Source organism: Heloderma suspectum, chromosome 6 (assembly GCF_057233095.1).
Source record: "Heloderma suspectum isolate Gila_16-S chromosome 6, 16-S_ref, whole genome shotgun sequence".
Lineage (NCBI taxonomy): Eukaryota > Metazoa > Chordata > Lepidosauria > Squamata > Helodermatidae > Heloderma > Heloderma suspectum.
In genome coordinates, this window is record NC_139463.1 from 120,648,304 (window position 1) to 120,675,437 (window position 27,134).

General features: G+C 47.5%; 1 pseudogene; it reads left to right on the forward strand.

Annotated features, from left to right (window-relative positions):
* The first annotated feature begins 285 nt into the window (after window positions 1-285).
* Window positions 286-6,821, forward strand: LOC146342912 (immunoglobulin heavy variable 3-48 pseudogene; annotated as a pseudogene).
* Window positions 6,822-27,134: the final 20,313 nt, after the last annotated feature.

Sequence of the window (27,134 nt, forward strand, 5' to 3'; positions counted from 1 at the left end):
CGGGTGTTTTTTTCTTTTTTTTACTTTATTTTGTAATGGCGGCGGCGGCGGCCGGTTGGAAGACCGGCCGCCGCCCCCGCCCCCGCCGAAACGCCGCCGAAATGCCGCCGGGACCTGCCGCTGGGAGGGACATTCGCAGGAGGTAAGTCCCATCCCGGGGGGGACAGGGGGGTGGCAGAGAATTTCACTAATAATTTCGGGGGGCCGAATGCGTTGGCATTTGACCTCCCGGAGATTCGGGGAGAAATTCTCCGCCATCCCTACTCACAATATTATACTGACACGATGAAGGGACAATTCACCATCTTCGTGGACAATCACTCAGACACGCTGTATCTGCCAGTGAACAACCGTAAATCTGAGGACACGGCTGTGTATTACTGTGCAATGTGCACACAGTGAGAGGAAGTGAATGGGAAGCCAGAGGACCCTCCTCTCCTCTGACCAAAGTCCATCTAGTCCGTCCAACATCCAGGTTGCCACAGTGTCCAGCCATGTTTTTGGGTCAAGCTACAGCATGGAATGAAGGCAATATCCTTCCTTGGCTCCTGCCTTCCAGAAACTGCTTTCCCAAATAAATTATGTCGATATGCCCAAATTCTTGGTCTCTTCCAAATCTACTGTCACACGTGATAGCAGAAGCATCTGCCTTTCAAACTAGGCCTCAGATCAACACTCTCTTCCTTCTGCTTCCCCCCAGAGGGCAGTGCTGCATAAAGAATACACAATGCCATTGGCCATAAGGGAAATACAGTTGGCAACTGAGTGTGGTGGCTCGTGGTTTCAAATGTGAAAGGAATGTCCTGAGTTGTTTGCTATGTCCTTTCAGCACTTCTGTCTTGCAGCCCAGTAGTTGACAGACACATCCACATGCATGCACGCATGCACGCAAGCATGCACACACACACACACACACAGAGTTTTGTTTTGTTTTTTAAATGAGGCTTTCTAGTCTAATTTTTGCTGCAATTGAGGGAAGGTAGCCAGGATATAAAAGCAGGAGCAACTTGTGAGGGAGCCTAGCTCTACAAACACAAATCTGAGGATCAGTGATGAAGCAAGACCCAGTGACAAAATGTCGAGGTAATAAACATTAAGCACACTGGTGAGTTAAGCACCTGTGCTAGTTTCGCATAAGGATGAGGAAGTCGGGGCAGTCAACCCTTCCCCTCTCCCGCTTGTAAATATCTTCACTTTTCAGGAGGACATATTCAATAATATAAACAGCATGAATGTAGGAAGCTAGCAGTGGTGTGGGGCTATCCAGTGTATCACACTGAGGCCCCATCTATATGTGTCTTTTACTCTGGGTAGGGATGTACAAAAGTCACTTACCTTTGCGGAGCTTGGATTTGCGGTGGAGGGGAAGTGCCCTCCCTGGGCCGGCTCTGCGGAGCTACTGACCAGGACCATCCGCAGCTGGAGTTCTGGCCGTAGACGGGCTACTGCGGATGCAAATGGGGGCCCACTACGCTATTTGCATTCCACCTTTGTTTTGCCGTAATAGCCTACGTAAATATTTACGTAGGCTAAAACGGCTAAAAATAGGGAACTCAAATGGCGGCCTCCATAGCCGCCACCATTTGCTTACACTGTGTGTGTGGGGGGGTTGGCTTGCCGTGATAGGCTACATAAATACTTGTAAGTATTTACGTAGTCTATCACGGCTATGATGAAGAAGTGAATGGCGGCCACAGGGCGGCCACCATTCGCAAGTCAGCACGGACGGCAGCAGATAAGTGCTCCGTTTCGCGCACCTTTCGTGGGTTGGGGGGACGGGGGCTTCATTCTACCACGGATTTCAGGGGGCCGAATGCACTGGCATTCGACCTCACTGAGATCGGTGGCAGAATTCTCCAACATCCTTAACTCTGGGGCAGGTGCGAGTCGAGGCACGTCATGATAGAGGATGCAGTTGTGACTGTCAGGGTGGACACTGAGCCCAAAGAATCCCAGAGTAGTTCTGATGCTGAGGAAGAGCAGTCGCTCCTGGGAGAGGAGCGCGCTCCTCTTTCCCAGGACCCACAGCTGACGGAGATTCCTCCCACCGACATTCCTAGTTTAGTTAGCAGTCCAGGGAGTGACCGAGCAGAGATAGCAGACTTAGTGGATGCGCGACGCAGACGCAGAGAGTGGCGCGAGATAGAGGGCACTCAATCGGCTGCGCCCCGGGGATCCAAGGGAAAAGGGGAGGGATTCTCCCTAGTCCTTAAATACAGGGGTCTGCCAGTAATTCCCTTTCAAACGGGGACCAACTGTTCCAACTTAGGGCATAGGGATGCTGCTGCTCAGATCTAGTTGCTACCTGTAGAGTTGTTAAGTTGTAAAAAAAGAATAAAGCTTTGAAAGGAATCCCTTTGTCTGTGTCTGGACTTGGCTACTAGATTAGACTGAGAGAGCCCGCCAAGGAGCCCTTGACAGTGACTTCGCAGCCATCCATGGTTTTCTCTCAGAAAAAGCGGAGTTCCAAGGAGTCTTTTTACTGTGGGTTTTTTTTTTAGGTTTGCTGCGGGTTCCCCTGCGTTTGCGGGACATCTGTTCCTTCCCCAAACCAACTTTGCTTCTTACGGTGGGCATGTTGTAGGCATGCATAATGCCTGTGTCACTCTGTGAAGCCTCTTTGCTCCCCTATCTCTTCGCAGCTGCGCAGTTACAGAGGCACAGAGAGGCGTTTTCATCTATTTAATCACACTTCCGCACATTTTTGCAGCTTCGTATCTTCACAATGGTTGCTTTTGGACTCAGTGCCCAAGGGCTGGAGAGGGTCTTGGGGGAGGACTAACATTGCTCCAGCCACCATTTCGGAGCAATGGCTAGGCACATAGCACTCACTCCTGTGAGTGCGAACCATCACGAGAGTCTCAGGCTGGGGAACAGACAAATAGGGGCATTAGAGAATTCTGCCACGGATCCCAGGGAGGCTGAATTCCAGTGAATTCAGCCCCCTGGAATCCGTGGCAGAACGGAGCAACCTGCCCCACCACCCCGCAAAAGCCCCGCAAAATGGAGCCTACCTGGCTGAGGCTCCAGTGGCGGCAGCTGCAGCTCCGGCAGCAGCAGCAGCTCCGGTGGCTCCAGCCACTGCAGGGCTGCAGCCGCAAATGGTGGCCGCTACACCGGCAACCATTTGCATCCCTGGCAAGCCGTGATAGGCTATGTAAGTATCTACGTAGCCTATCATGGCTCAGAGCAGGGACACAAATGGTAGCCGGCATAGAGCCATTATTTGCGTTCCCGCTTTTGCCATGATAGGCTATGTGAATATTTATGTAGCCTATCATGGCTCAGCGAAGGGACACAAATGGTGGCTGCTACGCCGGCTGCCATTTACGTCCGCAGACCTGCCATGTGGATGCACCTGGCCGGTGGCTCCGCGGAGTCGCCAAGGAGCAGAGCCGGCCAGGGTAGGATTTCAGGGGGAGGTATGGAGCGCCTCCCCCCCCCCACCGTGAATGTCTCCCTTCGAAAAGGTAAGTGACTTTCGTACATGCCTACTGGCAAACTGATGGTGTGGAAATGACGGCACAGAAAAAATCCAATTCTTACCTAAAACAGGGTCAGAAAGACAGAGCCCCTGAAATATAAAACAGCCACTGAAGTACTGCACCCCCACACTCATGGGACTGCATGGCTGCGGACTGCAGTATAATGGCCAAAAAAAGGGGCACAGTGAGTCTCTTAGGGAAGTGTGCAGTAGGGGTGTATGGATTCCCCACCATCTGTTCTGGTGGGGAATCGGAGGGGGAGGAATTCCATTCCTCTCCCCCAGAATCCTCCAGAGTAGCTCCGCTCCATGAGGATTCAGAGGGGGACACCAGTTAGGGGCCACTTACCTTCCCACCTGCCAGCCAGAGCCATTCACCTCCTCCTTGTCCCTGCCGATTGCCATGTTTTTTCTTAAAAGAAGAAAAGAAAAGGCAATCGGCAAGATGTGCCCATAGACTTAGACGCAAATAGAGTCATGAATCTTGCATCTAAGTCTATATGTCCATTGGCTCATATTCAAGATTCACAGCTCTATTTTGCATATAACTCTATGGGCACATCCTGCCAATCGCCTTTTTTTTTTTAAAGAAAAGACATAGCGATCGGCAGCAACAGGGAGGAGGCAAACGGCTCTGGCTGGCAAGAAGCAGCCAAGTGCCATTCCGCCTCCAGTTCTCCTGGAGAGAAGGTAAGTGGTCACAATCCATTGTGGATTCCTGAGGCCAGGTTCCAAAGAATCTGGCCTCATTTGAATCTACAGCGGATTTCTCTGGCATCCCTAGCGTGCAGTACATCGCGAGTAGGGATGTATGAAAGTGACTTACCTTTCACAGACTATGTTGATGGTGGGGGGGAGGCATTCTGTCCCTTCCCCTGGAATCCTGGCCGGGGGGGGGAGGTGCTCTGTTCCTCCCCCTGGAATCCTCGAATGGCCAGCTGTGCTCCGTGGCAGCTCTGCGGAGCAGCCGGCCAGGCCCGGACCGGCCAGGCCAGAGCCGTCTGCAGCCGGATTTCTGGCCGCGGAGGGCTCTGGGTAAAAACAACAACAACAACAAAAACAACAACAAAACAACCGTGTACACAAATGGCGGCGGCTATGGCCGCCGCCATTTGCGTTCCTTCTTTTTGGCCGTCTTAATCTACGTAAATATTTACGTAGACTATGATGGCGAAAATCAAGGGGAATGCAAATAGTGTAGTGGGCACTATTTGTGTCCCTTTTTCATTCACCATTTTGGCCTATGTAAATCTTTACGTAGGCTAAAACGGTGAATCAAAAGGGGACGCAAATAGCCCCCGCTACGCTATTTGCGTTCCCTTTGATTTTCGCCATCATAGTCTACATAAATATTTACGTAGATTAAGACAGTAAAAAAAAGGAACGCAAATGGCGGCGGCCATAGCCGCCGCCATTTGCGTACGCGTTTGTTTTTTAAACCCACCCCCAACCATGATAGGCTACGTAAATCTTTATGTAGCCCATCACGTCTTTTTTTTTTTCTTCAGAAGCCTGGAAATGGTGGCGGCGGCAGCTGGTCAGAAGACCGCCCACTGCTGCCACCGCTGGAGCCGCCGCTGGAGCCGCCGCCGCCCAGAAGATCCGCCCCAGGTAAGTCTCATCCCAGGGAGGGATCTGCGGGGGGCGGGGGGGCAGGCCGTTCCACCACAGATTTCAGGGGGGCAAATGCACTGGCATTCGGCCTCACCGAGATCTGTGGTGGAATTCTCTGACATCCCCAATCGCGAGCGTATCGCAGGGCATGGTGATTCGAAGCCGCGTTGCTGCGCAGTTGCGATGGGGTGGGGTGGGGGTCAAAGTGGTGCCATACAGATGGGGCCTGAGTGTGACACATATTAGTATCTGCCTGCTGGACAGATATTGTGGATGGGTGCTCAGTGCAATGAGCTCCTGGATGTCATAGAACAAAAACCATTACCTTGAGGCCAAGTTAGCTGATTGCGAGAATCTGAGAGAGCCATAGGGGTTGGTGAAGGAGACTTTTGGGTATTTGATAGCCAGAAGCACTCTCTTCTATTTGTGAGGTGCAGTGCATATATTTGCTTAATATTCAATCTAAATTACCCTCCCCGCCATTTAAATCCATCCCATAATTCCATCCCTATTCCTCGTCACAGCTGTGCTAACCACAACCTATTCCTATTCCATCCCTATTCCTCTTCTCAACCATCTTCTATACCACATGTACACTCAAGGCTCAGACATATACCAATAGCGGTGCTCTTTCCTCCTGATCAAATTGCACATTAGTAAATAAGTGGATGGGGCCGCAGTGGCTTAGTGGTTAAGATGCTGAACTGCAGACTGGAAGGTCGGCAGGTCAGCAGTTCGAGACCCGAGTGCTGCGTGACGGAGTGAGCTCCCGTCTTCAGTCCCAGCTTCTGCCAACCTAGCAGTTCGAAAGCAAGAAATTGCAAGTAGATAAATAGGTACCGCCTCGGCGGGAAAGGTAACAGCGTTCCGTGCACCTCGGTGTTCAGTCATGCCGGCCACATGACCACGGAAGTGTCTTCGGACAGCGCTGGCTCTTCGGCTTAGAAACGGGGATGAGCACCGCACCCTAGAGTCGGACACGACTGGTTGGGGACACCTTTACCTTTTTAAATAAGTGGATGGTGGTCTCCAGCCATGGATTGCCAATGGGCTGTGATGGTGCTTTTATCTTGAGACGTATGCAAATTTTCAGAGGCCTCTTCCTCTTTAAATCATGCAAACACACTCTCTGCCACAGCCACAATACTCTGTGTACCTGGGACCACTTTTGCTGAAAGCATCCAAACCATTAGAGGGGGAAATGCGATATCTGCTTCAAATTCCTTTATTTTTAGCCATTTGGGGAGGTAAATTTCACCTTTCAAATAAAGGGAGCTGGTGCATGCTGTTTCTTTAATCTTTATAGACCTTAAGTCTCTTTGAAATGCCTTTCCTTCTAGGTGTCCAGTCAGAGGTCCAGCTGATTGAGTCTGGAGGGGATGTCAAAAGGCCGGGAGAGTCCCTCCGCCTCTCCTGTCGAGCCTCCGGGTTCACATTCAGAGACTACAGAATGAGCTGGGTGAGACAAGCTCCTGGAAAGGGCTTGGAATGGGTGGCCTACATAAGTACCAGCTCCTCTCCCATTTGGTACTCAGATGCAGTGAAGGGACGATTCACCATCTCCAGAGATGATTCAAACAGTCTGGTGCATTTGCAAATGAACAACTTGAAGCCAGAGGACACCGCTCAGTATTACTGTGCAAGAACAGACACAGAGAGAGGAAGTGAATCTGACGCCTGGCAAAAACCGCCTTTGATCATGACAGCTCTCTATGCCAGATGAATGAGAGGAAAAAAGGAGCAAAATGTCCTACAGGCATGTCTATAGTACACCTTTAAAACAGAAATTCCTCTACTCCTGGGAATTTTAGCTCTGCAAGATGGAACTAGGCGCTCTACCAGTCAAATGTCAGCTCTTTCAACAAACTACATTTCCCAAGATGGTAGGCATGACTGGGCAACTGCCAAGAGCCCCAGCCCAAGCAGGGGACCTCTTCATAGTACTACCAGGTGAAGAGGAGATATAACCTCCTCTGTGTTATATCAAGGGGTAGCAGATTCAATAAGATAGAGCATTCATGTGACAGCAGAAGGAGTTAAAAAAAAAAACCCAGCTTCCAGAGAGCATAAATTCTAGGGTGTTTTGTAGAAAAGATTAAATGTACTGGAACAATCAAGAACTCAAGTTCCAATACTTCACATTCGCTTCAGGAACAGTTGTTTCTCCATTCCGCCTAACCCTGCTCAAAGTAAAAACAGCAGAGTTGATGGCTGGCAGTGCACTAGAGACAAGGTGCTCTAGAAACCAGGTTCTCTAGAGACAAGTTGATGGCTGGTAGTGCACTAGAGACAAGGTGCTCTAGAGACAAGGTGCTCATAGATCTTATTTCATGCATTAAGCAACTTATCATAAAGCAAGATTTCAGAACGCTGCTTCTCTTTCTCACAAGGAGCAGCAGTTTTGTGAAGAATAGAAAATGTATTCTCTATTATTGTGATTACAATAAAACAATGCAATATAATGTATTGGGCATAAGTAAAAGAAATGGGACTAAGTCTGCTCTTTTCTAATTTCAGCTGTGAAGATGATTCTTTCCTCAGCTGTTTGCTTGAGAACTACCACCATATAGGGATGTACAAAAGTCACTTACCTTTTACGAACTTTGATTCACGGTGGGGGGGAGGCACTCCGTCCCTCCCCCCGAAATTCTGGCCAGGTGGGAGGCACCCTGTCCCCCAAAAAAATTCTGGCCAGGAAGGAGGCGCCCTGTTCCTCCCCCCCAAAATTCTGGCCAGGGGGGAGGTGCCCCGTCCATCCCGCCGCGAATCCTGGCTGGCCGGGTCTGCAAATGGCGGCGGCCATAGCCGCCGCCATTTGCATCCCTGAAGTCAGCCATGATAGGCTACGTAAATGTTTACGTAGCCTATCACGGCTGAGTAAAAAAACAACAACCCATGCATATGCAAATGGCGGCACCCATGGGCGCCGCCATTTGCGTTCCTTATTTTGGTACGTCTAGTCTACGTAAACATTTGCGTAGACTACAGCGAAAATAAGGGGAACGCTTTAGTAGTGTTTTTTTTTTTCAACTCAGCCGTGATAGGCTACGTAAAGATTTACATAGCCTATCACGTTTTTGTTTTTTTTTAAACTTGGAAATGGCGGGTCAGAAGACCGGCCGCCACAGCCACCGCCGCCGAACCGCTGCTGAAACACCGCCGGAGCCGCCGCCGCCAGGGAAATTTGCCCAAGGTAAGTCCCATCCTGGGGGGGAGCAGACTGTATCGCCACCGATTTTGGGGGCTGAATGCGCTGGCATTCGGCCTCCCTGAGATTCATGGCAAAATTCTCTGACATCCCTACCACCATATGGGGCCCTCAAGTGTTGGACTTCCCACGGGACTTGCTCACAGTTCTCTCCTAACAGATGAAAAAGCTGTTTCAGCTTGGATGTGACCCTAGGTAACTTAAGGTGGGGAAAATGTAACCAGTACAATATGCTTGTGTCAGAATCTACATGGCCTATAGAGAGAAGGCATTAAGATGAAAGCAACCTAAATTCAGAATATGGGAATGGGTCCAATGACATGCACCTGTGTCTTCTCTTATTTTACCCAAGCAGAAGGTAATGCATGAACAGGTTATATGTGTGTCTGGTTCTACATGTGGATATATTTATAGTGAGTGCTGACCAGAGTAAATCATTTCTGTTTATACTTCTTTTCTCCAACCTCCAGCTTCATGTAGCCATGGCTCTATTATTTGCCAATTCACCCATCACAGGAGAGAAGATTCCCTTTGCTTTGTAGAGGAACAGAAACTAACAAGAGAGTTCATTGTCCCTATGTCTACCCCCAAATTCTTCCCTAAGGTAGGATGCTTATGGTTCAGCTAGTTATCTACCTTTTTTAAACTATTGAGAGAGGAAATCCAGGAGCGGTCTCTTCTGTTGGTGAGCTGCAGTGTGCATATTTGCTTAAGATTCAGTCTAAATTGTCTTTTCTGCCATTTAAATTAATCCCACAATTCCACCCCTATTCCTCTTCACAGCCACGCTAAGGAATTGTTCACTATCTTCTACACCACATGCTCAGACATATATGCATTGCAGTGATCTTTTATCCTGATCAAGATATCAATCCATTATGGTAAGGACTGTTCAAATTTTGCATTAGTAAATAAGAGGGTTATTACAGACCATGATGGTCTCCAGCCATGGATTGCCAAATGACTGTGATAGGGGTTTTATCCTGAGATGTATGCAAATTTTGAGAGGCTACTTCCTCTTTAAATCAGTCATTAGTCATATACACTCCCTGCCACAGCTACAACACACCGTATACCTGCAACAACTTTTGCTGAACCCTTTCAAACCATTAGAGGAGAAAATGATATATTTGGTTCAATTTGCCTTATTTTCAGCCATTTTTTAGATGTAAATTTGCCTTTCAAGTAAAGGGAGCTGGTGCATGCTTTGTGTTTATAAACACTGCATCTCTTTAAAATTCCTTTCTTTCTAGGTGTCCAATCAGAGGTCCAATTGATCGAGTCTGGAGGGGATGTCAGAAAACCTGGGGAGACCCTCCACCTCTCCTGTCAAGCCTCTGATTTCACCTTCAAGAGCTATGCAATGAGCTGGGTGAGACATGCTCGTGGAAAGGGCTTGGAATGGCTTGCATTTGTACATACCAACTCTAATCCCATTTATTACTCAAATTCAGTGAAGGGACGATTCATCACCTCCTGAGGTGATTCAAACAGTCTGGTGTATTTGCAAGTGAACAACTTGAAGCCAGAGGACACTGCTCTGGATCACTGTGCAAGAACAGACACACAATGGGAGGATGCACATCTGATGCCTGGCAAAAACCACCTTTGGTCATGATGACAGCTCTCTATGCCAGAAGAATGAGAGAAAAAGGAGCAACATGTCCTATAGAGGTCTACAGTGCATCATTCAAACAGAAATTCCTCTACTCCTGGGAATTTTAGCTCTGCAAGATAGGGATATCAGAGAATTCCGCGACGGATCTTGGTGAGGCCGAATGCCAGTGCATTCGGCCTCCCGAAATCCATCGCGGAACGGCCTGCCACCCCTCACCCCCTGCGGATCCCCCCCGGGACGAGACTTACCTGGGGTGGATGTTCCGGACAGCGGCGGCTCCAGCAGCGGCTTCAGTGGCGGCGCCTGGTCTTCCGAACGGCTGCCACCGCCGCCATTTGCAGTCTGTGTCTTTTTCTTCCCCCCCCCATAGCCGTGATAGGCTGCATAAAGACTTACATAGCCTATCACATCTGCGTAAAACAACAACAACAACAACGCGTATGCAAATGGCGGCAGCTACGGCCGCCGCCATTTGCGTTCCTTATTTTTTGCCGTCTTAGTCTATGTCAATATTTTTGTAGACTAAGATGAAGAAAAGAAAGGGGAACGCAAATAGCGCCCACTACGCTATTTGCGTTCCCCTTTCTTTTCTTTGTCTTAGTCTACGTAAATATTGACATAGACTAAGACGGCGAAAAATAAGGAACGCAAATGGCGGCGGCCGTAGCCACCGCCATTTGCGTAGGCTTTTTTGTTGTTGTTGTTACCCAGAGCCCTCCGCGGCCAGAAATCCAGCTGCAGACGGCCCTGGCCTGGGCCTGGTTGGCTGCTCCACGGAACAGCCGCAGAGCACAGCCAGCCATTGAGGATTCCGGGGGGGAGGACCAGATCGCCTCGCCCCCGTTGAGGATTCCGGGGGGAGGGACAGAATGCCTCTCCCCCCATGAACAGAATCCGCGAAAAGCTAAGTCACTTTCGTACATCCCTACTGCAAGATGGAGCTAGGCACTCTACCAGTCAAATGTCAGCTCTTTCACCCAGCTACAGTTCCCAAGATGGTAGGCATGACTGGGCAAATGCCAAGAGCCCCGGCCCAAGCAGGGGCCCACTAGCAATAGCCCCCTGGACTTGATCCTCCTCTTCACCACTGAAGCCTGCTTGTTCACCTGCCTCTTGCTCTAGCCCAGACAATGGTGGTGGAGAGCAGGGGAATCAAGTAGGCCCATGGCTACTTGATCACTGGCTCTCTACCTGCCAAGCAAGCAAATGATGGCAATGATGTGAAAGAGAATGAGGAACAACAGCAGATGGTGACAATGCCAATGAGAAGGTTGACTCACTGAGGCGGGGGGGGGCATTGTGGGTATCTTGCCTGAGGCACTAGCCACCACCATAATTGGGGCAGAAACAACAGAGCTACAGAGCTTTTCATTTGGCAACCCAGCCACCATTTTCTTTCCCCTATAAAGCTAAGAACATAAGATGAGCCACAGTGGATCAGGGCAAGTGTCCATCGAGTCCAGCATTCTGTTCACACAGTGGCCAACCAGCTGTCGATCAGGAACCCACAAGCAGGGCATGAGTGCAACAGCACCCTCCCCATGTTCCCCAGCAACTGGCGCACACAGGCTCACTACCTCTGGTACTGGAGGTGGCACATAGCCATCAAGACTAGTAGCCATGGATAGCCTTTTCCTCCAGGAATTTGTCTAACCTTCTTTTAAAGCCACCCAAATTTGTGGCCATCACTACTTCCTGCAGTAGTGAATTCCATAGATTAACTTAGTTTAATTTAGCTCTGAATGAAGCTCTGAAGAGAGCTCTGAACATAGCACAATTGGTGAGCATATTAATGGGAAAATAGCATCCACTTTTCTTTTCTTTTAAAGAAATTCTGGCTCCTACTGGCATCTTCCATTCCCATCCACCCACAAACATCACACACACACCACCACCACCACTACCACCACCACCACCATGCCCAAGAAAGATGGTATAGAATAGAAGGGTTGGAAGGGGCCTACAAGGCCATCAAGTCCAACCCCATGCAGGGCATGATAGGGAAAGACAGTGCTGACCTGGCTAGAGAAAAAAGAAGTGTACTGTTGCTGCTACTGCTGCCTGAGCAAAACCAGAAGAAGAGCAGAGGGAATAAGGCAACAGGGGGTTGCCCACCACTGCTGCTAAGAGTGAGCTCCACACCAAGGTGGGCAGGGTGGATTTTGCCAGTTGTCAGGTCCCTTGGTTTTCTCCATTCACCATAACACAATCTAAGGCACCAAGCTTCAGGTTCACTACTTGATTAGTTAGCTACCAGGTTCTTTACAAATGCAAATCCTCGGAGACTCTCAGGAGACAAAGGAAAACAGCTACTCCATGTAATTACCAATAGCAATAGAGGAGCCAAGTGGGAATCAGAGATGGCAGTTTGAACAAGAACTTGCCAGCCACAATAACTTAGGGGGGAATGCCCCTGCCTTACAGTTGTGCCCCCCCCCCATGTAAGCTATCATGCATAGTCAACCAGGTGGAACATCTGAGCTTCGCCTCTAACTTTTCCCTCCTCGCTCTGTGCAGGACTCTAGCATCCCTCTGGTCACACCCTGCACTCTCCTCCTCCTCTGAGACTTGGATTCTCATGAGGGAAGAAAGGGGAGGGCCTTCAGGTCGAGCCATCTGCAAGCCAGGTTTCAGAGAAGGACACCTATCCATTATCTGAGCTCACTTGGGAGGAAACCTCCCCCTGTTCTGGCTGTTTCCCATCTGAATCTGTGCTGCTAACTATCTCCACACACTCAGAATCATTCCTGACAATGGGCTAGAGTTAGGGGTTCATCACATGGAGCTTTTATCCTGCTATTGAGATGGCTCCCTCACAGAACTTTGTGGGCTCTTTGGATGATGCCGTTACCCTCCAGGGTGTCTCCTGCCCTTTTCCCCAGCCTATCCCATGTTTTCTCCAAATGCAAAAAATCTAGTATTTTTTTCCCAGCCCATGGAAGAGGAGTGCCATGACCTCCATGTGAAATTCTCCCATAGCAGAAGAAACCATTCTATCTGCCTTCTGTGGGCATTTGTTTTTGGTTGCTGGAAGCACTCTCAGAATGACAAAGGCATTGAGGATGGGTGCGGGGTTGCAGGGAAGGAGACTTGAGCAGATTTGACAGGAGCGAGGGCAAGAATCACCTGTGGATTGTGTCTCCTGCCTCTGCAATTCTCAGTTGGAGGTAGAAGAGGGTAAAATGCCTCCCTGCAACAAAGGGAGACACATCTGATCCCCCACCCCACCAAGCTCAGAAGCAAAGTCCTCTGTTGTTTCAGAGCACCCTATTAAGTTCAATGGGGCTTACTCCCAAGACAGCGTGCTGAGGGTTGCAGACTTGCGGGGTGATCTGGTGTCTACTCAGAAGTAAATCCCATTGAGTGAAATGCAGCTTACTCTCAAGTACGTGTGTCTAGGATTGCAGACTTATACTGCGGTGTAATCTATTCAGAAGTAAGACAGAGGTTTCCTGGGGGCTACAAGAAAACAGTACAGCAGAAATTAAGCTATGAAAACAAGCCTCCCCCCTCCCCATTTGCACACATGCCAGGGAGGGAGGGAGGCAGTCCCTCAGTTCAAACCATGTGGCTGCCGTGTAAAGAAGCCCTTCCCAATCCCGCAAAGAAACCAAAAGCAGGAAGCTCCAGAAAGGATGTTAGACTCCACCCTTTGGACTTCCACTTGCTCTGCTTTGCAGATTCAGTTTCAGTTGTGTTCTCTACCAGCCAACAATAAAGATGCATGTTTGTTGCCTGCAGTGAGAAGTAAGAGTTTGTTTGCTCTGCAGTTATTATGATGAGGAGAGCAGGATAGGGTGCTCATTGCTAAAGGGTGGAATAAAGAGATACCTTAAAGTGATCTGGGGAAAAAAATATCTACGCTACTCTTCTAAAGCACTCGCTATTGACAATTGCAGAGACTTCATTTTCTGGAGTACCTGATGGCAAAGGATGAAAACAACCCTAGAGAAATAGAAACACTGCTGTGCACACCACAGTTCATGGGCCGGCCGGCCACCTGGGCTGTAACTCAGGCCTGATTTCTGATTTTCCCAGTGTGTGCAGCTCAGCATGAGTCTTTTCAGGGTTTCAGAAAAATCAGAGCAGCAACCAAGCTCCACACTCATTTTTAACTTCTCCGTTCTAGCGTAAATTATTTTGTTTGTTTCATACCTTTTGGTATCTCCTCATCCACTGTATCCTTAACATCCTTACAAACGAACAAACACAAAAGCCAGTCATTTAATTCCTGGTGTTCATACTAAGTTCTTTGTTAACGTGTGACCTTTACCTAGCCCGTTCTGTAAGTTAACACAACCTCTACATGGAGAAAGAGTGAGGGGATAGTTCACTGCCTTTCCCCTCCCCTGGCCTGGCCTTTACATGGAGCATCTCTACACCAGCCTAAAATCCCACATTTAAAATGGGGCTTTCTGCTTCCCTTTTAAATACAGGATCACAGTGGACTCACATTGTGCTTCTTACACACGTTTCTTTCCCCCACTTCCCTTCCCCCCTTCTCCCCCTTACCTGAGTCTTCCGTATGTTTCATTGGTCTCGCTCCTCTTCTTGTGGCTTTTCCTCTGTCCACAAGGGAACTCGAGCAGAACTCAAGCAGGGTAATTTAATAGCTCATTATCTCCGATCTTTTTAACAACAGAATAAAGGTGATTTAGTGCAGGAGACACCCTGGAGGTTCACGGCGTCATCTAAAGGGCCTGGAAACTTCCGAGAGTGAGCAATCTTAATAGCAGGATAAGAGCTCTGTGTGAAGAAGCCCTTCCTCTGTACCAGTGAGTTGGGAAGGGGGATTAGTTGATACTATGCACCTCCCCCCCCCAAATGTCCCACCTAGAAATGTGGCTGCTTACCTAACAAGGAAGGATGGCTACCAGACTGTGATGAACACTAAAGGTTTCTAATGCCTGCCTTCAATCAATATGAGGGTGAACATTACAGCTCTCTGACTCAGATGTTAATTAGATGACCCCCCCATGCACGCACACACACAAATCTCTGCTCCTCCCCAACCCACCAAGCTACAGATCAGCCTCCAAAGCCAGATTTCAAACCCATACATAAGAACACAATAATATAAGAAGAGACATGGTGGACCGGACTAGAGACCTATGTAGGCCTGCATTCTTTTCCCCAAAGAGCTCCTTGAAAAGAGTTACTACATGGGAATACTTTGGCTGCTCAAGGGCGAAGTGCCTGGCACCACTCAGCTCCACTCGTCCTCTCTGTAGGGGGAACATTCAAGTTTCTTTCCTTCAGTGCTCAGAGGCAAGGCGAGTGGAATGCATCACCCCCAGACACTGAAACCAGCATGCTTTCCTTCCCCACAGAAAGGGTTTTGGAGTGACAGGTGGTGGTAGGACTGGGGGATGCTCATGGGCAGGAACAAGGTGATCACCTTTTTTTTTTTCTTGGCTATTACGGCTTGCCAAAACTGTGGGCATCTTGCTCACACCCAGTTGTTGTCTTTTCATCAAATGTTCCTCCTCTTGCTTTTCACAAGGGGGCAGCACTGATGTAGAGAAAAGAACAACAGCAACAAACTAGGGATGGCGGAGAATTCTGCCACGGACTCCAGTGAGGCCGGATTCTTTAGAATCCGGCCCCCCGGAGTCCATGGCGGAACAGACTGCTCTCCCCCACCACCCCACGTAGTCCCCACAGACCGCATCCTACCTGCCTCTGGCAGGTCCGGATCTAGCTGCTGCTCCCTGCCACTCCGCTGTGTGGCTGCGAATGGCGTCCCCTACGCAGGATGCCATTTGCGTCGCTGCTTTAGCCATGATAGGCTATGTAAATACTTAGGTAGCCTATCATGGCCTGGCAGGGACGCAAATGGTGGCCGGTGTAGCAGCCACCAATTGAGGCCACAGCTCAGCAGTGGACGGAATGGAAGTCCGGCTGCAGCCGGCTCTGGCCGGCGGCTCTGCGGCCTTGCCACAGAGCTGGCTGGGGAGGATTTCAGAGGGAGGAATGGATCGCCTCCCCCACCCACCGTGAACTGCCGGACCAGAACGGGGTGAGTATTCCGCACACCCCTACAACAAACCCACATTGGCCACTTAGGGAATAAAGTGCAATCATGAATTATGAAATGAAATTATGAACTTATTAAATAAAATGAAACTTATGAAATAAAAGGGGCAGCCAGCCATGGCTTTGGCTGTGAGGTTGATAACAATGCTGCCATGGCCTCTTAGTGGTTTAACTCCACGAGAGAATCCCCACCATTGTGTAAAGCAAGGCAGCCTTAATTACTCCCATACATCTCCCACCATCTCTCTCAGACTTGCACACCCAGAGAGACGAAGATGGAGAGCAAGCAGAATTGGTGAGGATGAATTGTATTCATTCTCCTGCCTTGATCAAATACCCTTCCTAGGGATCGACAGATCAGTCTCTTTCCAGTCCATCTCTGTTTTTTCCCATGCTCCCTGGAAGAGCCAAAGAGACGAGGTTCTGAATAGGGATGTGTGAGAAATTTGTTTCAGAACGTTTTTGATCATGATTTACCCAGATCTCACCTCTGGATTGATCAGAATCAAACACAATTGGTGGTCCAACTCTGTATATTCTGGACTGATTTTTTTTTTTAAGCATTCGACAGCATGCACATATTGGAAACATGCACATTTAGAATGTCTACTTTTGAAAAATGTGCACACATATACTTTAATCATTGGGAGAAGAATGCATTCCTTCAAAGATATATGCAATTTATTTGCACTTCTGGAAAAAATATATATATACAGGAAAATACGCTCACAGTCTGATACTGACTCAAGTCAGAACGAGCTTCGAGATGGACTTCAGAGATCTTGGATGAATTCACATTTTGACGATTCACATATCCCTAGTTTGGGGTCAACGTCAATCCACTATGTCTTATTTTAATGAAAATGAGAAGCAGAGACCATGAGTTTAACATGTACACTTCTACAAGTTTGAACACCATGCAAAGATAAACTTGCATTTACAACATTCATGAATGTATGAACATTGCACATATATGTTCATGAGAAAACCAGGACGGGCTTGGATTTCTGTCAGGTAAATCTTCAGTGGGAGGGTCCCTTTGTTCCTCTTAGAATGCATGAACTCAAAGATGACAAGACAAGCCACATCTCTCTCTCTCTCTCTCTCTCTCTCTCTCTGACACACACACACACACACACACACACACTGAAAGCAGAATGAACCATAACAATCCACAGCTATACAGGGCCAGACAATACGAAAGCCATGATCAGCTTAGACTCATGTCAAATACACATCCTCTCGCTGATTCAAGTTTGCCACTGCATAGTGGGTGAAAACTCTCTCACTTTGCCTTAGAACAGATGAACAAGGCCACCAATATCACTCGCTCACTCAGACACACAGAGACACACAGAGTCGTACACACAGACACACACACACAGGAATACACAGAGACGCGTGCAGAGTGAGGGAGAGAGGGAGAGAATCTGTGGAATAATTTCTTTCAGGTAACCCGAATCAGTAACCCAACCTACACACTGTCATTTCCCGCCCCCCTTGCAGAATAGGTAATATATTGGATTCTCAAAGTTTTTCATCCCGTATTAATAGTACTTACTTGCATGCTGACTGAATTATGCAAAGCCAAGAGCACACCCACTTCCTTCTTAAGCCCTCAGAGCCTCTCATTTCACATAGACGTCTCGGCAAACCACACAGAGCCCTCTTCAGCTTCAGACAATCTCTCTACTATGCTGTCCTTTTTGGGAATACTCATTGCCACCTCCTCCTCATGTGCATTGGGCTTTATATTTGAAATCCTTCTGTCAATAAATTAGGGACCCGTACAATAACCTTCACTTCTCCTGTTCTTCTTTCCCTACTGTTTAAAGATTCTTCTCTCTTTTTTTTCTCCCCTTCCCCTATCAGGTGTCCTCTCTCAAGTGGTCCTGACCCAGTCAGATCCAGTAATGAAAAAACCTGGAGAATCCCATAAACTATCCTGTGCTGCCACTGGGTTCAATGTTAACAGCTACTGGATGGATTGGGTCAGACAGAAACCTGGCAAAGGATTGGACTGGCTTGTTCACTACTACAGCTCTGGAAGCAATCATTATTCCCCTACAATTCAAGGGAGATTCACCGCCTCGAAAGACAGCTCCAACTTCTACCTGCAAATGGACAACCTGAAAGCAGAGGACACTGCTGTTTATTACTGTGCAAGAGACACAGTGGGAAAGGTCCCATTAGACCTCAAACAAAAATCCTTCACTGCAGTAACTAAAAATCACCAGAGGTGACACCAGAGAACCTCTAATATAAATTCTTATGATATGGCAGAACATAGATACTGAGGAATGTCATTAAAAATAGTTATCAATAACAGTTAAGGAAGAACATAAGAAGAGCCATGCTGGACCAGACCAAGGGTCCATCTAGTCCAGCATTCTGTTCACACAGTGGCTGACCAGCTGTCGAGAGGAAACCCACAAGCAGGACATGAGTGCAACAGCACCCTCCCACCCCCACATTCTCCAGCAACTGGAGTACATAGACCTGCTGCCTCTGGTACTGGAGGCAGCAAATAGTCATCAAGACTAGTAGCCATTGATAGCCTTCTCCTCCAGAAATTTGTCTAACCCCTTTTAAAGCCTTCTAAATTGGTGGCCATCACTACATCATATGGTCACAAATCTCATAGATTAACAATGTGTTGTGTGAAGAAATACTTATTTTTATCTATCCTGAGTTTCCCACCAATAAGCTTCATGGGAGGACACTGGGATCTAGAATTATGAGGGGGGGGGGAGGGAAGGAGAAGTACTTGGAGATTGAAGTTGAGGTGTGAGAAGTAGGGATGTATGAGCATTTTGTTTGAGTTCAAAAAACAGCAGGATATGACCTGTTCAAAGGCCCAACTGTGAATGCAAACATGATCATATTTTGGGGAAAAAGATAGCACATTCTCACGCTTGCAATCACATATGCAAATAGTTTGCATTTTGAAAAATGCACACTTCAAAATGTACTTTGTTTTAAAAGGATGCTTTTTCGTGCTTTAATCAATGGGGGGAAGTGTGCATTTGGGTGCTTGCTTTACAAAATGGACTTGTTTCGCAGTCAGCATTTCACACTTTTCCCATTAAAAATAATTTTAAAAGACACCTGTGTTCATCATGGATGAGGAAAAAGTGAACTGAGCCTCAGGGTGGAAATTGCAGAACTTCAACAAGCTCAAACCTCACTGGTTCTCCCAACCCTAGTAAGGAGCACGCTGTGGACTGCTCTTTGGGGTCTCCCTGTTTACTAGAGCAGTCTGAGGTCCATTCTCAAGCCACAGTGGCTAGGGATGTCATGAGAGTCCGGGAAGCAGGTGGAGTCCAGCACACTCCCCCTCACTTGGATATCCCAGACTGGCTCGCCGAGACTATGTGCACACCCGGACTCCCTCGCTGAGCAGCCCCGTGCCCGGCGAGCAGGTCCGGCATGTCCTCCCCTCCTTGCAAAGGGCAGAGAACAAGCAGGGGGCATGATTCCTGTCCCTCCCACCTGGCAAGACTTGTGAGGTGGCAGAGACAGGAGTCGCTCTTAACCGCTTCCTCTCCCCGACGGAGGCTCTGGCAGCCACCATTGCACACAACATTGCCTTTATGGCCACCAATTGTTGTTGTTGTTGTTGTTCACTCGTTCAGTCGTGTCCGACTCTTCGTGACCCCATGGACCATAGCACGCCAGGCCTTCCTGTCCTGCGCTCTCTCCCAGAGCGTGCTCAAGTTCATATTCATTGCATCCGTGATGCTATCTAGCCATCTCATCCTCTGCCGTCCCCTTCTCCTTTTGCCTTCAGTCTTTCCCAGCATCAGGGTCTTTTCCAGGGAGTTTTCCGCATTAGGTGGCCAAAATATTGGAGCTTCAGCTTCATTATCTGTCCTTCCAATGAGCACTCAGGGTTGATTTCCTTTAGGATGGACTGATTTGACCTCCTTGCAGTCCAGGGGACTCATAAGAGTCTTCTCCAGCACCACAGTTCGAAAGCATCAATTCTTCGGCGCTCAGCCTTCCTTATAGTCCAGCTCTCACAGCCATACATTACTACTGGGAAAACCATAGCTTTGATTAGACGGACCTTTGTCGGCAAGGTGATGTCTCTGCTTCTTACTATGCTGTCTAGGTTGGCCATAGCTTTCCTCCCAAGGAGCAAGCGTCTTTTAATTTCATGGCTACAGTCACTGTCTGCGGTGATCTTGGAGCCCAAGAAAGTAAAATCTGTCACTGCTTCCATTTCTTCCCCTTCTATATGCCAGGAAGTGATAGGGCCAGATGCCATGATCTTAGTTTTTTAATGTTGAGTTTCAAACCAGCTTTTGCACTCTCCTCTTTCACCCTCAACAAGAGGCTCTTGAGATCCTCTTCGCTTTCTGCCATTAGGGTGGTATCGTCTGCATATTGGAGGCTGTTGATAATTCTCCCGGCAATCTTAATTCCGACCTCTGATTCATCCAACCCGGCATTTCTCATGATGTACTCTGCATATAAGTTAAATAAGCAGGGTGACAATATGCAGCCTTGTCGTACTCCTTTCCCAATTTTGAACCAATCGGTTGTTCCATGTCTGGTTCTTACTGTTGCTTCTTGACCCTCGTACAGGTTTCTCAGGAGACAGGTCAGGTGGTCTGGTACTCCCATCACTTTAAGAATTTGCCACAGTTTGTTGTGATCCACACAATCAAAGGCTTTAGCGTAGTCAATGAAGCAGAAATAGACGTTTTTCTGGAATTCTCTTGCTTTCTCCATGATGCAGCGAATGTTGGCGATTTGATCTCTAGTTCCTCTGCCTCTTCGAAACCCAGCTTGTACTTCCGGTAGTTCTCGGTTCGCATACTGCTGAAGCCTAGCTTGTAGGATTTTGAGCATCACCTTGCTGGCATGTGAAATGAGCACAATGGTGCGGTAGTTTGAACACTCTTTGGCGTTGCCCTTCTTTGGAATTGGAATGTAAACTGACCTTTTCCAGTCTTGTGGCCACTGTTGAGTGTTCCAGATTTGTTGGCATATTGAATGCAGCACTTTAACAGCATCATCTTTTAGGATTTTAAATAGCTCGGCTGGAATACTGTCATCTCCGCTAGCTTTGTTGTTACTAATGCTTCCTAAGGCCCACTTGACTTCACTCTCGAGGATGTCCAGCTCAAGTTCAGTGACCGCACTATCATGGCTATCAGGGACATTCAGATCTTTCCTGTATAGTTCTTCTGTGTATTCTTGCCACCTCTTCTTAATCTCATCTGCTTCTGTTAGGTCCCTGCCTTCTTTGTCCTTTATCATGCCCGTCTTTGCACAAAACGATCCCTTGAGCTCTCCGATTTTCTTGAAGAGATCTCTAGTCTTTCCCATTCTGTTGTTTTCCTCGATTTCTTTGCATTGTTCATTTAAGAAGGCCTTCTTGTCTCTCCTTGCTATTCTATGGAACTCTGAGTTCAGTTGGGTATATCTTCCCCTTTCTCCCTTGCTTTTCGCTTCCCTTCTTTCGTGAGCTACTTGTAAAGCCTCATCAGACAGCCACTTGGCTTTCTTGCATTTCTTTTTCTTTGGGATGGATTTCGTTGCTGCCTCCTGAACAATGTTACGGACCTCCGTCCATAGTTCCTCAGGCACTCTGTCTATCAGGTCTAATCCCTGAAATCTATTCCTCACCTCCACTGTATATTCATCAGGGATATGATTTAGTTCATACCTGAACGGTTTAGTGGTTTTCCCGACGTTCTTCAATTTCAGCCGAAATTTTGCAAGAAGCAGCTCATGATCTGAGCCACAGTCAGCTCCAGGTCTTGTTTTGACTGACTGTATGGAGCTTCTCCATCTTTGGCTGCAAAGGACATAATCAATCTGATTTCGATATTGACCATCTGGTGACGTCCATGTGTAGAGTCGCCTCTTGTGCTGTTGGAAAAGAGTGTTTGCTATGATCAGCATGTTCTCTTGGCAAAACTCTATTAGCTTTTGTCCTGCTTCATTTTGTACACCAAGGCCATGCCTGCCTGTTATCCCGGTGATTTCTTGACTTCCTGCTTTAGCATTCCAATCCCCTATGATGAAGAGGACATCTTTTTTTGGTGTTAGTTCTAGAAGGTGTTGTAGGTCTTCATAGAACCGATCAACCTCAGCTTCTTCTGCCTCTGTGGTTGGGGCATAGACTTGAATTACTGTGATGTTGAATGGTTTGCCTTGGATTCGTACTGAGATCATTCTATCATTTTTAAGATTGTACCCCAGTACTGCTTTTCCCACCCTTTTGTTGACTATGAGTGCTACCCCATTTCTTCTAAGGGATTCTTGCCCACAATAGTAGATATGATGGTCACCTGAATTAAATTCGCCCATGCCTGTCCATTTTAGTTCGCTGATTCCCAAGATGTCGATGTTCAATCTTGCCATCTCATGTTTGACCACCTCCAGCTTACCTTGATTCATTGATCTGACATTCCAAGTTCCTAAACAATATTGTTCTTTACAGCATCGGATTTTCTTTTCACCACCAGACACATCCACAGCTGAGTGTCCTTTCGGGTTTGGCCCAGCCGCTTCACTCTTTCTGGCGCTACTTGGAAATACCCTCTGCTCTTCCCCAGTAGCATATTGGACACCTTCTGACCTGAGGGGCTCATCTTCTGGCGTCATCTCTTTTAGCCTTGTCATAAGTTCCATGGGGTTTTCTTGGCAAGAATACTGGAGTGGGTTGCCATTTCCTTCTCCAGTGGACCACATTTTGTCAGAACTCTCTGCCATGACCTGTCCATCTTGGGTGGCCCTGCACGGCATAGCTTATGGCTTCACTGAGTTACGCAAGCCCCTTCGCCACAACAAGGCAGTGATCCATGAAGGGGATGGCCACCAATTACGCAACCTCAAAAAGATGGAAGTTCCAGAGCCACCAGTGTTGCACACAGTGGTAACTCGCTACATGGGCGTGCGGTCCCGTGCCTTTGTCGGGTACTCGCTGGGGCCATTTAGAAGTTCGCACAGCTCCGCAAGCAGGGGCGGGCGGTGGCTGCGGCTGGGCGAGCACCCAAGGAAACAGGGCACTGTTAAGTCCATCCAACCCTGACAGTGGCTTCTCCTGGGGGTCACACGGGTAACATAAGAGATCTGAGGCAGTGGGCCCCATTTCAGCAGGACCAGGGAAGTTTTGTTTGTTTGTTTGTTTGTTTGTTTAGGCTTTGGTTCCACAGTTCACTGGACAAGGAACAGGAGCTGGAGGAAAAAGTAAGAACCTGCCACCCCTGTTGCACTAACACTGAGTGGTCTCGGATGGATGGTCCTTACAGAAAGCCTGATGGTTCTGCCTCTTCTTGGAACAGCTTCTACCTATGATCCTGAGCATGTGTGGGGCTTGCCTCCTGCTCCCAAGTAGACCAGATGGTTGGGAAGTTCCAGGCTGCAAAATGAGCACTCAACCACCACCAGACATGAGGTTCAGGCTTTGGACGCTGCTGCTCCCAGGTTCCATGGAACGATAAAAGGGGGAATTATTTCTTTATTACATTTATATCCCAACTTTCTTCCCCCATGGAACTCAAGGTGGCTACATGTGGTTCCCAGGCAGTCTCCCCTCCAAGCACTGACCAGACCCAAACCTGCTTAGCTTCAGCAAGGTGGCTGCTTCATGTGCCTTCAGACCGTGCCCTGGTTCTGGCACGTCCTCAAAGTCACTCTCACTGGGGGCTTGGAATTTCAGATTTCTATTTGTGCATTACATGGGACAAGTTTTCCTCTGCTTGAAGAAACTAAGGCACAAACAAGGAACAGAGCTGACACTGTGTCATGGAAGTTTATTTTGATACATTTCAATATCAACTATTCCTGGAGGGAATTCACCTATTCTTGAATTGATCCCAAAATTATTCCTTCCATTGCTTGGCAGCTGTAATTTATATTTACTTACCTTTAACATTCAAATTGCCTGTCTCTTATACATTCCACCCATAACTCCTCCCTTTTTGTAACCATAGATGTTTCAAGTAGGGATGTATGAATATTTCACTTTTGCTCGCAAAACATGTGAGCCTGCCCTGCTTGCATCTTCAGATGTGATCATAAGCATGAGTACATGTCCATCGAAAATGCTTGTAAATTGCCAGACATGTGCACACTTTTGATTTCCACAGATTTCCTGGATTTACTCAACTTTCATATATTTATGCAAATTTCCTAAACTTAAGGATATGTCATAATTTGTGCACATTTCCCTTGTAGACTGAATCAGCCCTGCTATGTCCTATGGAGGACATTTGTGTAAATTTGGGGAATTTGTGAGCAATTATTAACCTTCTCCCAACTCATATTTGCTGTATTTGCAGAAAGAGATCTAGATTGTCAGTGGGCTGTAGTCCCCTTTAGTCTTTCTCCCCTCACATGATTGCCATCACATCCCCTGTACCCACCCCACAATCTAAATGTTAAGTCTATATGCTTCCTGCCCAGCCTATTCTGAAGGAGTGCCTCCAGCAACACCAGACAGGCCGCTCAACAAGATCAGCCTCGGATGGCCTTCTCTCTGTTCAGTCAGCCAGGACAGCTAGGCTGGTGAGGACAAGGGAGAGGGCCTTCTCTGTGGTAGCCCCCACTCTGTGGAACTCCCTCCCTAGGGAGCTCCTCCATGCCCCCTCTTTAATGAGCTTCTGCCATGAATTAAAAACATGGTTATTCAGGCAGGCATTTGGGGTGGGTTATGGTATTTTTAGAAATACAATGTTTTAATGTGGAATTTTATTGTTTTAAACTGTTGTATTATTGTACATTTCCCAGAGTGGCCGGGTGACTGGCCAGATGGGCGATTAAGAAATTTAATAAATAAAGTCTGAAGGGCTGAAATGGGAATCTGCTCTGTGTGTGTAGGGTCCCTGCATGATTGAGAATAGATGCATTTATTTGGGTTTTTTTCTGGGTCCCCTGAATGGCGCAAATGGGATTTTGTTGTTGTTGTTGTTGTCTTAATGAGTTTTTAAATTTGTGCAATAGGAATCGTGGTTGTTGTTTTTCAATATTATTTTTGAGTCTTTAAGTTTGCACAAATGGGATCATGGTTTTCTCAGGTTTTTAAAATTTGCACAAATGGGATCCTAACGTGTGTGTGTGTGTGCATGCGTGTGTGCATTATCGGTGCCCTTTCACAAGTCCGTTTGTGAGCTGCGTATTCCCGTTGTAAATACCCTTGTCAGTTTCATGTTCTTCACACATTTAGCCCAACTGAGCCATAATCTGTACTTGTCAAAGAACTTGTCAGTTTCATCCTCCACTTTGGTGCCCCTCCCCCCAGCCCCCAGAATTGACTGATCCAATTTGTGCAAATCACAGTACCTCCCATTTTAAAACCATTATCTCATTTGGGTAAATGGCCAATGCAATTACCCCCCCCCCCCAATCTGCGTATTTGATCAACTTGCAATAGATAGACTCAATGCCAGTCAGGGGGAAATGGAATGAAATCTGCCAGGACTGAACTGGTAAAGTCCATGAAGTTTTCAGCCCAAAAGGAATTCTAATGCATCTAGGGATGAATCTCGGCATCATGTGAACAGGGGTGCCATTTGCCTGTTGTCATGTCAAAAAACAGGGATGCAAATGGTGTAGTGGATGGCATTTGCAGCCATAAAGCTGGTAGATTAACCTAAATGCAGCCATAAATGGCTGCATTTAGGCTAATCTACTAGCTTTATGGCTGCAAATGGCACCTACTATGCCATTTGCATCCGGAGACTTACTTATACAGTGATACAGCATGGCAATGGCTGCCGGCCACCCGTATAGACAAAATTCACTAGCAATGCAGAGCTGACGGCCAGCTCCGCAAGATCAATGTGGAGTGGAGCCAGCCTGGATGGATTCCAGGGGGAGGGATGGATTGCCTCCCCTGCATGGACGGATTCCCCTGCAGAACGACAGGTAGGGAATCCGCCCATCCCTAAATGCATCCCTATACTAAGCTGACTCCATAAAGGATAATTCACCATCTCCATTGCAAAATCCACTAGCAAACAAATTGTTATATGAGTATTAGCTGATGTAGATTCATAAACATGGATTAGGGGTTGCATTATTGTTGTGTACACATTAAAACAAAACCAATTATTCAGTTTATACACTGAGTTGTTATTATTGTATTAGTGTGAAATTGAGTGAGAAAGTTTTCATTTGTGTTTTGTTTGTTTGTTACAGATTTACTTAATTCACACCTCCAGTTCTACCCATTAGAGTGCAATTTTTGGTCAGACATTGATATATTCCTGAGCTTGAAATGCAGTCTGTGATTATTATTATTTTTAATGCCATCAACAACATGCACACATTAGAAAAAATGTACTGCACACCTTCTAAAATGCAGAAACATACCCCATTCACTGTGTGCATGCTTGCAAAGTTATGAACAGAAATTGTGTACCTTTGAAAAATGCACCCCAAGATGCATATGTGTTTCTAAGTGGTGGTGCTGGTGGTGGGACTTTATACAGAATCAGGAAATAATGAGGGTGTTGTTCACAGGCCTTATATAGGCAAGATGGCAGACAATGTTCTTCTTTTCCCTGGCTCTTTCTGTAGAAAACTCAGGTGAATGAGGTTTTCCTGCAATTTGCAGTGCCTTTCATTTTCAGGCTGCCATTCAGAGGCTTGGCTGGTGGAGACTGGAGGGGGCGTTGTAGTGCCTGGAAGCTCCCTCTGCCTCTTCAGGACTCAACTTCACTAACCACAGCATGCACTGGATCCGTCAGGCCCCAGGGAAAGGAGCAGAGTGGGTGGCTTTATTTGGTCCTGCGGGAAGTGCCAAACCCTATATCTCCAAGGTTCAGGGAAGAGTCAGGATCTCCAGAGGCAGTTCCCAAACTTCAGCCTATCTACAAATGAGCAGCTTGAAGGCTGAGGGCTCGACAATGTCTTACTGTACAAGAGGCACAATGACTGTTCCTCCTTCTACACAATTTCAGAGGTCCCTTCAGAGCAGAGAATGAAAGCAGATTGAGCACACTTGGAGCCTCTCAGGCAGTGACAGAGGTAACAGAGAAGTGCAGGTTGTCAGAAACACAGAGAGAGAAACAGGCAGAGAACGTGAGGGGAAAGATGGATAGGAACTTAACAATGCAACACCATGATATCTCAGTGGTCTGGCCAGGACATGAAAACAGAAGAAAAAAAACAACAACCCAGAATATATCTAAATTTATTTCTCCCCTTAGATC